The 12,682-nt window shown below is 42.6% G+C and overlaps 1 protein-coding gene across 2 annotated transcripts in view; it reads right to left on the bottom strand.

Moving 5' to 3' along the window:
• Positions 1-11,414, bottom strand: part of LOC139449720 (myophilin-like) — a 31,357-nt gene extending 19,943 nt beyond the window's left edge. The window contains exon 1 of one of the 2 annotated variants that reach the window (XM_071231233.1): positions 11,183-11,414. The gene's annotated coding sequence lies outside the window, so the exon portion shown is untranslated. Of the gene's footprint in view, positions 1-2,671; positions 2,743-11,182 lie in introns of those variants that run through there. The other variant, XM_071231234.1, reaches the window with a different exon arrangement.
• Positions 11,415-12,682: the final 1,268 nt, after the last annotated feature.

The following is a 12,682-nucleotide window of genomic DNA, read 5'->3' as shown; positions in this document are numbered from 1 at the left end:
GTTAGTCGCCTCTTACGACAAGCATAGTCGCCTCTCACGGCAAGCGTGGATTGCTGAAGACCTATTCTAACTCGGATCTTCACGGGTAGTATTAGTCATGACATAGTGTTTCTGCTGTTGTCTGTCATTAGTGTGCCAGGGCTGCCCCAGTGCCTACTCCGATTACTACACATGAGTGACACCCGTCTCAGGAGGAAATATAACACTTCATTAGACTCCTGTATTCTCGTCGTTTCAACTCCATACCAATTATTACGACCGGTGCTTCTAGCTCCATGGAACGGGTGGCCCAGTGATTTCAGATTTCGCAATTCGCTGTGCCACGATGACTGATCACAGGTTCGAGTCCTTGATCCGCCCCCAAAATAAGACTTGGTATTTCAGCGACATATCTGTGCTCGATAGTTTCACCAAATTAGTAAGCGTCTATATGACCTGCCTCACTTTGTGCTTTACCATATTAAGCAGTGAAACAATGTGTAAAGCAGTGTTTATTTTAAACTTAACTCACTCACTCACTCACTACTGTCTGATTCCACAGGAAGCCTTCATGAGACCCTCACTGATCACCACTACTGTTGTTACCGACACAAAGACGATGTCTGATGTTACTGGTCTATTGCTCACAGGAAGCCTTCATGAGACCCTCACTGATCACCACTACTGTTGTTACCGACACAAAGACGATGTCTGATGTTACTGGTCTATTGCTCACAGGAAGCCTTCATGAGACCCTCACTGATCACCACTACTGTTGTTACCGACACAAAGACGATGTCTGATGTTACTGGTCTATTGCTCAAGCCAACTACCATGCCTGCCAATGAAAACGAGCAGAGAGCAACCATACTATAGAATATTTTTAAACACTTTAACTAGAAATAGTCACACAAATTCCAAATTCATAAAATGTGCATCTTAATGATTAAAAACCCTATATTTTCACTGGAGACAGCAACAAACCGATTGCGTGCGCAGTCTGCATGATTTCCTGTTTGGTTCCAGCAAAGACGTATATCTTTGGTTCCGGGGAAAATGTGGCGGGTACATATCCTCTAGTCTGGTTAATGTCTGCTGGTTTTCATTGGTAGGCCTGACTAACACTGGTCATATGTGCCGTACGTGCATGCAATCTGTCCACATTGACATGCTGAGGTCAAACATTACATAACGACTTATCACCCTTACATGCAGCGTCTTTGTGCTGTCTTCTCCACGTGATATGTCCACACCCTGCTCAGACATGTCCGCTCAGAAACAGCAGTCTGTTGTGAACACGACACTTCAATGTGTTATTGATGTAAGGATATGAATCATATCCGTGTCAGGGCTCACATGTTTCATACTTCAAACAGTTACAAACACCGAACTGTAGACATTGATCAAACAGCAAACTGTATACACTTAGAAACACCGAACTGTACACATTGATCAAACAGCAAACTATATATCTTTAGAAACACCTAACTGTAGACATTGATCAAAATGCAAACTATATATTCTTAGAAACTTCTAACTGTAGACATTGAAACACAGAACGTTAGACATGTAGAAACACCGAACTGTAGACATTTGGAAACACCGAACTGCAGACATTGATCAAACACCGAACTGTATACATTTATAAACACCGAACTGAAGACATTTGGAAACACCGAACTGCAGACTGATCAAACACCGAACTCTAGACATTGATCTAACACCGAACTGTGGACATTGACCTAACACTGAACTGGAAACACAAAAGGAACACGGAACTAAATGAACCAAGAGACAGTACACTGAACACACGTGCAGACTTTGGCCACAACACTCAGCAGTAGAAGACATTGGTCGCGAACTGCATACTTGAAGGAGGAAATAAGCCACTCAGTTTCAATGCATGACATACGGAGACGAACGTTTCACATCACATTAGACCTTTTCATAAAAGTCTTCAACATCGACGGTAACGTCCCCGCCTATTGACATACAGCTTCTCTTTACTCCCACCCTTACTCCTGCAGACAAATACAGACTCGTTATGGCAACTCACGCAATATGCGCCTGGGAATTCCCTTGGCAGTCATATCTAATTATCACGCCTTGCTGATACAGGTTGTTCCCAGGATCAGTAGATATATATACTGGCCTCCGTCAGTGTAATATATCTATCAAGAATCTGCGAGGGGACCATTTCAAACGTTAAATATTCAATTAATAACAAATTTAAAACTTAGATATGTTATATGAATATTGACATTCAATGACCGAGATTACATCGGTTTATTTTCTATTTTACGGAACGTAAATAAACGCGAGAAGAAAAGAGAACCTGAAGATGTTCTTCCATGTCAGAAACATCGCAACATATGTTGGTTACATACCAAGCCCATATGTACGTCTTCTACCGCGCCAGTATTACTCCAACATATTATAACATGTGGAAATAAGGGACCTAATTTTGCCATTATTGTCCAGGAATAGCTATTGTCCTATTTCAATCAGGCTACATGACGCACGAGTCTCTACATGGTAGCCATTTATATCAGCCATACAATAAGCTTTCAAGGAACGTCTACTATTTGTCAAACAACTTCGTAGAGTATACATTGTCGAGTATCAAACACTATGGACCTTACTTCCACGCAGTGTTTCATGGGTGAGAGTTGCGTCCAGAAGGAGTACTTACATTCTGGTGTTTTTCTTGCCCTGTGTATTCACTGCAAACAATGCTGCCAACAGCCGGTGAAATATTGAAAAGAATATCTACATGTTATGGTGCGAGACATTCATTTCCCACGTGATACAATCGCGTAATTATCTATCGCACCCACTCGTTAACAAACTGATGTAATTGACCGGGCATTATTACACAGCGAAAACTATCCCCGGGCAATTTTCACGCGGGTGTCAAGGCGAGTCGCTGATGGGACTAAGCTGACCATTTCAACTGCTGGGTGAGGAAGAGTGATGGTATTCGAACACTCGACTTTGATCCTCAGGAGCGTGCTTTGCATCAGTGGTCACAGTATTTCCTCAAGCAAATAACCCAGCCTGGCATGCAACAGTTCCCTGAGGGAAGGTCAGACTTGCCTGGGGCAGAGGATGCTTAGTGTTAGTATGCCTTCATCTGGCTCTCTAACCTATGCTCGCATTTCACAAAATTGCGTGCAGGCGTGATATACTTTATAATTAATAAATCGGGTTACATAGAAATAATCTAAAATCTATACAATTTCAAATAATCTGAAATACTCATTGTAGCTAAGTTAAGATTATAACGTAACATTCTGTATTGGTATTTTGGATTATCTTGACTCTTGGCTGTGTAGGTTCCTCCACGGTGCTATCACCATATGCTCTGACATTGTGTGTTATTATTATTACCATGATAGCTGTATATTTCCAACTGTCATAATGTAAAATACAGTAAATTACGGTTATAACGAACACGCTTATACCGAACTGACGGATATAACGAACTAACCTTTTGATCCCGACTATTTGCTGTAGTTATGCTGTATATATGCTTATAACGAATTACGGTTATAACGAACTAAACTTAGTAGTCCATTTGAGTTCGTTATAACCGTAGTTTACTGTATTGTTAATTTGTTTCTGTATCCGGCCCCTAGTGGGTGAATATGTACAACAACAAAAACATCTTTGACTTATATTTTACCTATCTTAATAGTTAATAGACTATTGTCACTGTTTCTGCAGGAACGTGTGCACAATAAATGTATCTCGTATCTATTATACATAATACACAAAAACAACATTGTCACTGCATTATTTTGTAGGTAAAACAAATAATTAGATTTTAAAATACCAAAGCTTTAACATATCCTATTACCTAGAACTGGCGAACTCAGGTCAGCCAGCGAAATATCTAGCGTCATATCGGACTGTTCACATTCCTCAGCTAGTTTAATATTCCTTATCGGCGACCCGAATACGTTGGATTAATTTCAAACATATGTAAACATTCTTTAATTTAGCTCAAAGCCAAACCTCACAACGCACCATGCCAGTGGGAAGGCATCGCGCAAACCATGACACTGGAATTGGAAGGGGTAAATTGAAGCAGGGGTCCACATGGTGTACAAAACTGGTCTGATTGAGACTATTAAATGTGCAGGGGGGGGGGGGGGGGGGGGGGGGGGGAGAGATAGATTCGTGATTCGCTGTGCAGAGTTGCGTCCCTTAGCCACGCCAGAAACCTACGATTTTGGGTTCGAATCCCGGTTGGCCCGATTATGTTTCTAGGTTTGTCAGCACCATACCCGTGCTCGTTGGATTCACCGAAGTGGTAAACGTCTGAGACCTACATCACTTCGGGCTTTCCTCCCACATTAAGCTGACACGCCGTGATATGACTGGAATACTGTTAAAAACGGCGTTAAACCCAACTCACTCACTCACTATTACATGTGCAGCATCACCCGACACACTGCACCGGATCCTGCAGATCTGTCAGGGGCAAAGAGTGAGTGAGTGAGTTGGGTTTAACGCCGCTTTTAACAGTATTCCAGTTACAACACGGCGTGTCAACTTAATGTGGGAGGAAAGCCCGAAGTGATGCAGGTCTCAGACCCACGAGCACGGATATGGTGCTGACAAACCCATAAACATAATCGGGGCGAACCGGGATTCGAACCCACAATCATAGGTTTCTGGCATGCCCAAGGGAGGCAACTCTGCACAGCGAATCGCGGCGCCTTAGACGACTAGGCCACACATGCCATATGGCTGTAATGAATTTGCTTTGACATTTTGGTTGATTAGTTAGAACTCAGCGTGAGATTTAGTCATACAATGCTATGCCCGTTGGTATGCCAGTTCAATTTTCGTGCATGACATCACCCACAAGTCTGGGGCAGCTGTAGCAACATGGCGCACAAACCTGACAAGCTTCATGAAGCGAAATGCATGTTCGAGAAAGGGAATGTGAATCTGCGAGTATGTAAATGTCCCCTGCATCACGGCCTGTTTTGTTGAATCAATCGAAACTGGTTTTGATATGTTAACCTGAACTAGTTAGTAATCTGTCAAAACTAGCTATTTTATGACTCACAAATAGTCAAGGAAGGAGGAATATGGTTAGGAAATGTTTTTCTTATGAAAGAGTGTTTATTAACTTTCATGAACTTATGTCTACGTGCAGCAATATGTGTCATGACGTCCTGGGCAGGAAACTAGTGGTCGATAGCGTGAACATCGACCAATCCCGGGGGATGGTACGCTAATACAGCCAGAAAGAATACCCGATTATTAAATGTGACTATAGTTAATCTGCAATGACAGAATAACTACAGTAATCTGAAGGAATCGGGCTTTTTAAACTCCTTTTGAGTATATATATGAGTGTCATGTTACCATACACGTGACTGAGTGAGCTTAACGCCGCTTTGTGCAGTATGTCAGTTATACCACATCGTGACAGTCTTAATTTGGAGAAAAAGTCACGCAAGTCAATACGGTTATCACTTTGATGCAACCCGTGACGATGGGTAGGGTGCTAACAGACCAATGATAATAATACGAATGACGACAGGGTTCGAACCAAATAGCCACACACGTTGGATCAACATCAACCTAACCGGGCTCTCAACTTCACGTTCATTGTCGGCCTATATTCAGGACGCACGCCACCATCCTGGGGTCAAGCACCACCTTCTTCAATACAGGTAATGTTCGCGGTGTGAGAAATGCGACATACATCTGTTGTTAGTTGTTAAACGCCGCACTCAGCAATATTCCAGCTATATGGCGGCGGTCTGTAAATAATCGCGTCTGGACCAGACAATGCAGTGAGTGACATGAGCATCGATCTACGCAATTGGGATCTACGCAATACGATGACATGCATTAACCAAGTCAGCGAGCCTGACCACCTGACCCGTCAGTCGCATCTTACGACAAGCATAGTCGCCTTTTAGGCAAGCATGGGTTGCTGAAGACCTATTCTACCCCGGATCTTCACGGGTATCACATCTGTACCGCGTTCCCCTTACATCCGCCTATTCGAAAAGAAGTGCAAGGCTCCGTGGCAAACATTGACTTAGGGATTTGTCAAACATCGGCCACGACATTGCACATATCCCATACATTATGCATTATGTCTTATATGATGTGCAACATAGTCGCCACTATATGGTGTATACATGATGCTATAAGGATGTTTGTTCGGCTGTTGTATACGGCTGTGGAAAAACTGTGGTTGGTATAACCAGAGACCATGTAATTATATGGTCTCTGGTATAACGTTAACTCACATGGAGCGCCGTACAACGTAAGCCTGTTACAAGACGCATGTGTTTCTAGGATGGATTAGGATCCAATTAACTATGCTTGTTCTTTGAAGACAAATAAACGCGACTCGTGCTCACTTAATAGTTGTTGATTATTTACATTTAGAGTTGGTGACCGTGGAAGACCGTACAACGCCCGAGGCCATCCGTGACCAACTCGTGTTACTCCGGGACAAGCCGAATAGCAGTTTACGGAAAGGGGCGAGTGGTGACGAATGCGCCCGAGGCCTGCTGACGCGTTATGTGTCATCGTACCCCGACGGCGCGGATTGTTGTTCTAAACGTCACCCAACAGTCCAGCGGGTTGGGCTTCAGCGCACTGTCCAATGCCGCCAGAGAGTAGCGACAGTGTTGCGGACCACAACTAAAACACCGGCACTTGTTCACGTCCGTCATAACAGTTTACTGTTGAAGGAAAAGCCCTGATGCTTAGGGACTGGTCATTTATTATTGGGGAGAGGGGCCGGTTAGATTAAGGGGTTGAGTGGGGTATCATGAGTGAGAATGGTTTTTATGTCGCTTTCACCAATATTCCAGCAATATCACGAATCGAATCCGGGTCTTCGGTGTGGCGAGCGAGCGCTTCAACCACTAGGCTAACCTACCCCACCGCCCCTGGGATGTCATGAAAGAATGACACAGGAAAAGAGGGGAGACACCAAAATGTTTCATAACTACAAATCGGGGGGAGGGGGATGGGGGTTCGTGAAAAAAGGGGGCAGAAAAATATAATACAATCCCAGGACCATTCTCAGACTAGGTTAGTTACAGATCGCAGTTATTTAGCTGGATTATCTATGCCGAAAAACAAATTCACCCACTCACTCCGTTCCTACATGGTGGCGAATATATTAGATCAAACTCTACTCACAAAAAGTTAAAAAGCTAAAGCACGTCCGATCCTTTCAAATTACTCTAGTTAATGTAGAGGAATCGAGTGTTCTATAACTTCTTTTGAGTAGTATATATGGCGTGATAAGATTTCGGAGATTGCTCCCTCCTCAGATCAGATATCGTGTACAGAGAAATAGGGTCTCTAATGGGACCAACCAACTGAAGAATTTTCAAATCAGAATCGGCTTTGTACACGGCTGGCATTGTTTAATGGAAATACAGCAGATGCGTTCGCCAACTCAATTCAAATTGCTCGTCAACCGGCACAGAGGAAATAGCAGTGGAAATGAAACCACATCACGTTATGCGCGCGATCTGTACAGGGGCCATTCTGTGCATCAATGTCACGCATGCGTACTTCGACACAGTAGTGTTGTTATCTGTGAAAACCCCGGATGACCTGGAGCAAGGACAGTATACGTTACACCCTACGGTGTTCTGTTGCATTTATTGAGTTTGGGAAAAAGGTGCAGGATCTGGAATAAAAGGCCTTTATTATGCAACAAATACGAACTAGATTATCAACAATACTTTTTAGCCTGTTCTTGTCATTGATATATAAGCTTTGAAAACACTTTACTAAAAGGTCAAATGAAGAGGTTTGTGCATTAATCACTCATGATGGGATGCTATTTTGGATGATACTCTAAGTATTGTTATAAGTAGGATCTTTCTTGATCATAACCCAAGCTACCTCCGTCGCAGCCACCAGTCACATTCAATAACCAGTACACCGTAGGGGATGGAACCGGGATATGGTGCTCGAAGGAAGAACTCATAAACCAGTTTATTTCCCAAATGATACATTAGTATGAAATTCATATATCTTTGTCGCATTGGCCTGGCTGCACTGATCTTTTGACCAACGAGCGAAGGAGAGAGAGAGAACATGCTCCCACCCCACCCACCCCCTACCAGATACAGGTCAACTGAAACCCGAGGGCTATGAAGGGAGAAGACACCTCGAACCACGCTATACGCGTATTCAATAAAACTCGCGGCACATGGCAATGGATATATCCGTGCAGCTAATGAACCCGACCGTGATGGCGTTAAGATCGACACAGAAATGGGATATGAAAGTTATAGATTTTCCCTGTAATGGTTAGTCAATACACCTGGAGGCCAGCTACTGGGAATAAGAGTCTGTGGGACGGAGAAATAGTAGTAGTAGTAGTAGTAGTCAAAGAGGGTAGTGTAGTAGTTGTAGTTGTAGCAGTAGTACTATTAGTAGTGGTAGTAGTAGTAAAGGTAGTAATAGTAAAATTAGTTGTACAAGTAGTAGTGGTAGCAATAGTAGCAGGAGTTGTAGTTGTAGCAGTACTACTATTAGTAATAGTAGTAGTAGTGAAAGTAGTAATAGTAAAAGTAGTTGTATAAGTAGTAGTGGTAGCAATAGTAGCAATAGTAGTAGTAGTAGTAGTAGTAGTAGTAGAAAAAGTAGTACAAGGAGCAGCATCCCTAGATGCCGAAATGGTAGAGGTAGTACACGTAGTAGCCAATGGTTGTAGTAGTAGTAGTAGGCGGAATAATAGCAGTGGAGGAATTGAGGAAGTCATCTGGAGTTACGTCAACCCTGAGCAATCTCAGTCACAAAGGAGTCGTTGTCTACACTGTATGCCTCCATGCAGTTTAAGTCGTGCATGTCACAGTAGTGTTAATTTCGGTCTTCAGCATACTCTTCGGGTGGTCGTCATGGCGTCCTAACCCCCATACAGGAAACAATGGCACTAAACTATCGCAAACCAGCTTTCCCCAACTTGAGCCGCAAGTGCTCACTGACTGATAACGAAACTCGTCGACTTCTGAACGCATGGGACGGATATAGATATTTCACAGGGAAAAGTTTCATCCTGACTCCAGGACATTCCTTTCATCACTTAGCTGATTTAGTAAAGGGTGTGTCCTACACACAATTCAATTTTAAGATATCACATGCTGATAAAAAAAATCATATACGCACATATTTACTGCAACTCAGTGTTCACTTCAAAAACTATCCCCCAACCGACGTGATAAGATAAGTTAAAAGGGGGATATTATAGGTTAACATTTATCGGTTGGAGGATAGTTTTTGAAGTGAAGACCGAGTTTCTGTAAATGTGTATACATATATATATATTCGATGTCGTATAACATGGTGGTATCCTGGTTCAGTCTTAGAAAGATTAGACACACTTGTATCAGGCTTGGAATGTATTCGTGTACGTAAAAGCTATATACGTACTTGCCTCAAGGGCAGACTTGATTGTTGTTAAACAAATATAACGACGTGTATTTGTCTTGGAACTAATAGCGAATGTCAACGTTACTGGTAATATTACATCGATCAGGCTCATCATATCGTCATTGAATGTCTACGAACCAAAGGTGGACATCTAATAGAAGTTAAGATTACAATTTACAGAATGCGGCAGGTGGTTCTACCACTTAGGACTTGCGTCACCTTGACATCACGTCACGGTTAATGACCATACTTCGAGAAGGGGTCTAACCTGGTGGTCGTTATGGGTTTTCTGAATTGGGAGCGGTTAGGAAGACTGTTCAAATAACACAAGAGAGCGAACTGGCGCATGTCAACATAGTACATATACCTTTAGTAATGTTAGAGCATACAGCCCCGTGTTTACCGTCAGTGTAAATAAGAAGTATCTTGTTACACGCATCAATATATTGACTACCATAATACAGTATTGACGATCTGGGTTATGAAATAGCCAGCTGTGAAGACGTTCAGTCAACATCACTGTGGCTGAACCCTCAACATATCGTCTGCAAGTTCACGTATGTCTGTACTTGTCAATAGAGCCAGTATCAGACTCTGTAACAAATGGTATTCATATTTTGTTATGATTCCCCGCAGGTAAACTGCATCTGTGATGCTAATAACGTGACAAGACTTTTTTTTCTTTTATAAACTGAACCGACTGATACAGATTGAGCTGGGATAAGCAGTTCCAAGTGTAGTTTCACAAGCAGACGACACGTTTACTGACAAATACTGGCAATGTCGGAAGATGGATACCACAGACGAAACCAGATGGGGCCTCAGGAGACATCCCCTTCTCGTTTTCATTAAAAAGAATCGTAAAACCATCAGTATTTAAAATTGCAAGAATTTCATATAAATTCGATTTTTTTTAAAGTCCCGAATCCCCTCTACACATTGTCATTTGCCAGTGTCCAAACTGACCATCCATATCACAGCTGCTGTACGTCGTTTCCTTCCCCTTCAAATCCCCACACACGCCAGTCCCAACCAGCAACGGCTTCCATACACCACTCAGAGTCGCTGGGAAAACGGAAACTAGCAAATACCGGCAGATTTAGCCGTCCGACCACGGCAAACATGGATGTTGTGTTTGAAACTGTCAGTGTCGAGCAGGTTACGAGCCTCTGACCAGTCCCCAGGGTCTTCTTATGACCAGCACATGCTAAAACAACACAAACTCTCGCCCCGACAGCGTGTTATCCAAATATGGAAATAATTCATGCCGTGCCCAGCCCAGTGGAGCGGTTGTTTAGCCGAGCCCGACAAGAGCAACACATATGACATCATGTTGTATAAATGTGGAAGGATTCCAGAACAATCCCAACCCAGACTGCTGACCCATCACATACAGACAAGGTTAATAGATCATAATTCATAGATGAGGTCCAGCCTTACCCCCAAATGTTAATGTATTCCTATATCAGGGTTTCACTTTGACAGGCTGCTGTCAAACCACATGCGATTTGCGGTCACACACCAAACAGGATGATTTACAATAAAATGTAAACTAGATCTAATTTAATGTTGTGAATGAAAAGAAAATTGTGATAAATTTTTAATACTGAGTGATAGTACACTTTGCATATCATAATCCAGAATCTTCGATTTGGGATATTTAAAATAATGACTAATGAATTTTAAGGTCAACTGCGACTCAAACCAGCAACCGGTTCGACAAGCACATGGGTGCGTCTGTGTGATTCAGGGGACTCCCTCTTACCTGTGTGATGTTCGTCGGTTGAAGATCTGGTCAGCAGGAGCAGACAGTGGTTGAACTCAGTGGTAAAATCCACGTAGAAGGTCCTTGTGCGAGCCGACTGTCACAAGAAATCCGCTTGGAGGCACGGGCGAAGGAAAACTCCCGTCTATGTAGGCCAACACTGTGCAGGTCAAATCCGTGACGTCACTTTGGAATGCTATTTGGGCACAGCGTTGCGACAATGACACTTTGCCGAGCGGACACGATGGTTTCACCGTTAGGGGGCGCGTTTGCGCACGATTCGCTCGATCGATTGTCGTCTGCTGTTAAACAAAAGCAGACGATGTGATTAGTGAGTCAGACATTCGAATGAAGTGTAGCACAGCCCAGGCGGAAATTGAATTCAATTTGAATAAAACATGTCAAGTGTGTTGGATATATCTATATTGAAGGTTTAGTTAACTCTTCTACTGTCCAATCGTCGTGAAGTTATTAATGACCACAGATGTACAGATGGGTCATTTCCAACTGACACACAAGTGTATAAAGAGTATACGCACATACTTAAGGACATACAGACACCTGTTATGATTGAAGAGACACATATTCCAAAAGTTGTGTGTTCATAATTTGCATTGTAGACATTAAGTCAGAATAGAACATGTTTTTGAGCATGATCTTTCCTCTCAGATCAAAGAGCGTCATGCGACTCTTTCTCAAAGGTTGTTTGATCAGGGATACAACATTAAAGGCCTCAGTAAAGCTTTCAAAATGTTTTGTGGCAGACACGTGGAGGACATTTCCAAATTTCAAGCACCAGTGACAAAACAGTTCCGATGAAATTACCTATTTTGACTTGTATATGCTTTTTTATGTTAACACTTGACTTGCCCTTGCATGTGTTTATGACGGATGCCATTGGTGGGGCAGAATACACTCACCGTTTCGCGAACATGTATCTATCTAGTAGCATCATTTTTTTTATGGTGATTCATAAACACATGCTCAGGATATAGTCGCAATCGTACAATGGACTGTTATGGATTTATGCTGCATTGGTTTCTTTTGATTATTGAAATATTAAAAAATGTTGTCGCTTTTATTAATGAAGATTTAAGATTTATTCGTTTTGGAATCCTATTGTGTTTCAGGATTTGTACGAGTGAAAACGGATGAGCACTATACGTGTAGAACAATGGACTTCAGAAATCAGATCCGCACATTTGAAGTCGGAAATGAAAATTGTCTACTTGCCTAACGCCCCATCCGGCTAATATCGCGCCTGTGCCTTTCGACCGCCCATCCCCCTGTTTGGGTGCCATTTCGTGGCGTGGGCACGTGATCACCAGTGCTCATCAGTGATCCTCCCTCTATCTGTACCACATAATGACACACGCCCATACATTCATATATGTTCATGCTCTTATATGCGGCATTACATCAGAGTACCACGTGCACTCAATCTTGATACGCCATGTCCAAAACTTTACTGTCACAGACCATATATGAGATAATCAGTAG

Source organism: Haliotis cracherodii, unplaced genomic scaffold, assembly GCF_022045235.1.
Source record: "Haliotis cracherodii isolate W230 unplaced genomic scaffold, xgHalCrac1.p SCAF_8, whole genome shotgun sequence".
Classification (NCBI taxonomy): Eukaryota; Metazoa; Mollusca; class Gastropoda; order Lepetellida; family Haliotidae; genus Haliotis; species Haliotis cracherodii.
This window is presented reverse-complemented; position numbering and strand designations above follow the sequence as displayed.